Source organism: Sminthopsis crassicaudata, chromosome 4, assembly GCF_048593235.1.
Source record: "Sminthopsis crassicaudata isolate SCR6 chromosome 4, ASM4859323v1, whole genome shotgun sequence".
In the NCBI taxonomy this organism is placed as follows: domain Eukaryota; kingdom Metazoa; phylum Chordata; class Mammalia; order Dasyuromorphia; family Dasyuridae; genus Sminthopsis; species Sminthopsis crassicaudata.
The window spans coordinates 357,392,474-357,397,525 of record NC_133620.1 but is presented as its reverse complement, the minus strand read 5'-3'; the positions used below and the strand labels follow the sequence as shown (position 1 = coordinate 357,397,525).

The window sequence follows — 5,052 nt, the reverse complement described above, 5'->3', positions numbered from 1 at the left end:
AAAAAAAGCTGAGATTATAATCAAGAGCACTTATCAGAACTGAGTATAATCCTTTAAGAGGAAAAATGGATATTTAATGAAATAGAGAACTTTCATGCATTCTTGACAAAAAGATCACTGTTGAATAGAAAATTTGACTTTAAAATACAATATTCAAAAGAATTATAAAAAGATAATAATGCAGAGCAATCACTAGGGATTAAATAAGTTTAAACTGGGTACTTTTTAATATGGGAAGATAGTACCTGTATCTTCTAAGAACTTAATTATGCATAGGACAATTAGAAGGATTTTATATAGAAAGAGAGTGAAGGATGAGTCAATTAAGTTAAGATGATGCTAAAAAATAGGCAAAAACAGGGATACTCTGGAAAAAAAGAAGAAAATAAAGGAAAAATAGGGAAAGAAATATCTCATATAAAATAAGCATGAGAAAAAGAGCTTTTACACTGTAGGAGAAAGTGGGGGGTCCAAACAATATTTAAACCCCTTACTTCAAAATTAGTTCAAAAAGAGGGAAGAGAATGGAAGAGAACAAAGAGAAAGGGAGTTAATAAAAGGGCAGGCAAATAAAAAAAGGCAGTGGTCAGAGGAAGTACAGAACATGCAAAAAAAAAAAAAAAGAGAGAGAGAGAAATAAGGATAAAAAGAAAGAAATCAGATGGATGGGAAGATAAAATAAGCAGTCATAAATATGAATAAGAATGGGATGAACTCACCCATAAAATGAAAGCAGATACCAGGATAGATTAGAAATAAAAATCTAATAATGTGTTATTTACAAGAAGCATACTTGAAACAGAGACACACAAAAGTAAAATAAGGGTCTGGAGCAGAATCTGTTATGCTTTAGCTGAAGTAAAAAAGGCAGGACTAGCAATCATGATGTGAGAAAAAGCAAAAGCAAAACTATTGTTTAAAAATTTACAGGTAGGGACTTCCAGCTAAGATGGCAGAGAGGAGGCACACAGCTGCTTAAGCTCCACATTTTTTCTCAGAATTTACTTCATGACAAGTCTCAGAATTAATGCTTGACCAGAAAAAAACCCACAAATAATTACCAACAGAAGACATCCTTGAAATTCACCAGAAAAGGTCTATTTTTGCTGGGGGAGGGATGAACAGATCAGGTGCAGGCTGAGGGCAAGCAGGAGAGTGTGGAAGGAAACTCACAAGGAAGACCAGAGGGGGGAAGGGTGCAAGCTCTGCCATTTCTGTGGAAAGACCTTTACCCCAGTGTGGATATTCTGACTTGACAGCAAGCCAGGATCAGAAGAGAAGCTGCAAACCCCGAAGGTTAAAGAATAAAACCCCGAAAAGCTAGTGTCTCTCGGGACCTGGCCACCCCACCCCCACCCAGAGTGAATCAGCGCCTTCTTAGAGACTCAGAGCCAAAGAGCACAGATGCAGTCCAGACATTGCTGTCCTGTTAGTGCCTCGCAGATGTCTCCCACAGTCTGTAGAAGAAGCCAGGTAACACCATCCAACCCCATTCCTCCCCACCCAAAAAAAGCAGATCATTTGTTTTCCTTATTAATTTGTTTTCTTTCCTTCTTCTCTGACAAAATGAATAAAAAATTTGAAAGGGCTCTAATCATGGATAGCTTCTATATAGATAGAGAGCAGACATTAAACCCTGAGGAGACTGAAAAAAGACTGTCTCAAGAGGAATCCCCAAAGGGGGATATGATCTGTACCTCAATACACAAAAATGTTATAGAAGAACTCAAAAAGGCTCCCACAAGAGAGCCAGAAGAGAAATTGGAAAAGGAAAGAGAAGCTTGACAAAAGAGTCTGAATAAGTCATCCCACCCATTTAAAGACAAAGTGGATAAAGAAATCAAATCAATGAAAAACAAAATTAGTGAATTGGAAAAGGTAAATAACTCTAAGGAAAACAGAAGTAGTGAGTTGGAAAAAGAAAATAGCTCTCTAAAAAATAAAATTGGCTAAATGGGAAAAATTCCATAAAACAAAAAAACTCAAATAAAATTCAATTAGGCAACTACAAAAAGATATAAAAAAGTGAGTGAAGAAAATACATCATTGAAAATCAGAATCGAAAAAATAGAAATGACTGATGCAAGGAGACACTAAGAATCAGTCAAGCAAAACCAAAAAAAAAAAAAAAAAAAAAAAGGAAACAATGGAAAAGAATGTCAAGTACCTTCTTGGGAAGACAACAGACCTGGAAAATAGATCCAGGAGAGACAATCTGAGAATAGTTGAACTTCCTGAAAAATATGAGTTATAAAAGAGCCTGGACACTATTTTCCAGGAAATTATCAAAGAGAATTGCCCAGACGTTTTGGAAATAGAGGATAAAATAGACAATGAAAAAATTCATGGATCACCTACTGAAAGAGACCCTAAAATCAAAATGCCAAGAATTATAGTGGCCAAGTTCAAGAACCACCATACAAAAAAAAAATATTACAAGCTGTAAGAAAAAATAAATTCAGGTATGGAGGATCCACAATAAGGATTACCCAGGATCTAGCAGCATCCATATTAAAGGATGAAAGGGCCTGGTATGTGATATTCCAAAAGGCTAAGGAACTTGGTATGCAGCCAAGAATAACTAACCGAGCAAAAATGAGCATCTTTTTCCAGGGAAGAAGATGGACATTTAACGAAATAAATGAAGTCCATCTATTCTTGATGAAAAAAACTGGATCTAAACAAAAAGTTTGATCTCCAAATACAGAACTCAAGAGATTTCAAAAAGGTAAAAAGAAATCTTGAGAACTATATTTCTGCCATAAAAATATATAAAGAACACATGTATAATTTGTTCTAGAACCAGAGGTGGAAAGGTAATTATAGCATAAAAAAGGGTAAAGTGGTGGTACTACATTTTACGAAGAAGCAAAGGTAACCTATTATACCTGAGAGAAATAATGGAGGGGGATGAAAATAGTGTGTATCATATAATCAGTAGAACTGGCTTAAATAAGAGGAAGATATAGACATATTCCATTTATGGTGAAACTCCTTCCACTTCACTGAAAAGTAGGAAGGCAAAAGTGAAAAAGGAAGGAGTAAACTAAGGGGAAGGGAATACAGAAATTGTGAAGAAAAGGGGTAAAATGAGAGAGGAACTCTAAGGTGAGAGAGGTATACTAAAAAGGGAGGGTTGTGAAAAGCAAGTGGTGCTCACAAGTTTAATACTGGGGAGGAAGGTAAGGGGGAAGAAAAAAAGAAAAGCATAGACAGTGGTTAACAGGATGGCAAGCAATATAGAATTAGTCATTTTAACCTTAAATGTGAATGGGATAAACTCCCCCATAAAGAGGAAGCAGTTAGCAGACTGGATTTAAAGCCAGAATCTTATAATATGTTGTTTACAGGAAACACACCTGAAACAAGGTGATACATGCAGAATAAAGGTAAAAGGTTGCAGCAGATTCTACTATGCTTCAGGTGAAGCCAAAAAAGCAGGGGTAGCCATCCTCATCTCAGATCAAGCAAAAGCAAAAGTTGATCTAATTAAAAGAGATAAGGAAGGACACTATATCTTCCTAAAGGGTAGCATAGATAATGAAGCAGTATCACTATTAAACATATATGCACCAAGTGGTACAGCATCTAAATTCTGAAAAGAGAAATTAAGGGAGCTGCAAGAAGAAATAGACAGCAAAACTATAATAGTGGGAGATCTCAACCTTGCACTCTCAAAATTAGATAAATCAAACCACAAAATAAATAAGAAAGAAGTCAAAGAGGTAAATAGAATACTAGAAAAGTATGATATGATAGGCTTTCAGCTCCTCTCCCAAGCTCGCTTCCAGGATCTGCTGCTTTGCGAACATCCCTGAGACAAGATGATGAAGGTTGGAGTCAATGGATTTGGCCATATCAGACGCCTGGTGACCCGTGCTGCCTTCTGCTCAAGCGTAGTTGACATTGTGGCCATCAATGACCCCTTCATTGACCTTAACTACATGGTTTATATGTTCCAATATGATTCCACCCATGGCAAGTTCAATGGCACTGTCAAGGCTGAGAATGGAAAGCTGGTGATCAATGGAAAGGCCATTACCATCTTCCAGGAGCGGGATCCCACCAACATTAAATGGGGAGATGCTGGAGCTGAATACGTTGTGGAGTCCACTGGCATGTTTACCACCATGGAGAAGGCTGGGGCTCACTTGAAGGGTGGAGCTAAGCATGTCATCATTTCTGCACCTTCTGCTGATGCCCCCATGTTTGTGATGGTAGTGAACCATGAGAAATATGATAATTCCCTTAAGATTGTCAGCAATGCCTCCTGCACTACCAAGTGCTTGACCCCCTTGGCCAAAGTCATTCATGACAACTTTGGCATTGTGGAAGGACTCATGACCACAGTTCATGCCATCACTGCTACTCAGAAGACAGTTGACGGCCCCTCTGGCAAGCTGTGGTGTGATGGGTGTGGTGCTGCTCAGAACATCATCCCTGTTTCCACTGGCGCTGCTAAGGCTGTAGGCAAGGTCATCCCTAAGCTGACAGGCATGGCTTCCCGAGTTCCTACTCCCAACGTATCCATTGTGGATTTGACCTGCCGCCTGGAGAAACCTGCCAAATATGATGACATCAAGAAAGTAGTGAAGCAAGCATCAGAAGGACCCTTGAAGGGCATCTTGGGCTACACAGAGGACCAGGTTGTATCCTGTGACTTCAACAGCAACACCCACTCTTCCACCTTTGATGCTGGCGCTGGCATTGCCCTCGATGACCATTTTGTCAAGCTCATTTCCTGGTACGACAACGAGTATGGTTATAGCAACCGTCTAGTGGACCTCATGGTTTACATGGCCTCCAAGGAGTAAAGTGGGAAGACATGGATCTTCATCCCCAGCCAAAAAAAGTTGTTCCACCACTGGGGAGCCCACATCTCTAACCTATGTTCCTATACTGGGGATTTCATGCCCCATTCACATCATTGTCCTACAGCCACCCCTGTGGTAAGGGGGAGAAGCCTAGAGTATCCTATATTGTGTACCATCAATAAAGTCATCTTATTTCACTGAAAAAAAAAAAAAAGAAAAGTATGATATGATAGATCTT

At 38.8% G+C, this 5,052-nt stretch overlaps 1 pseudogene; it reads left to right on the top strand.

Annotated features, from left to right (window-relative positions):
• Positions 1-3,824: 3,824 nt before the first annotated feature.
• LOC141541358 (glyceraldehyde-3-phosphate dehydrogenase pseudogene) lies at positions 3,825-4,829 on the top strand (annotated as a pseudogene).
• Positions 4,830-5,052: the final 223 nt, after the last annotated feature.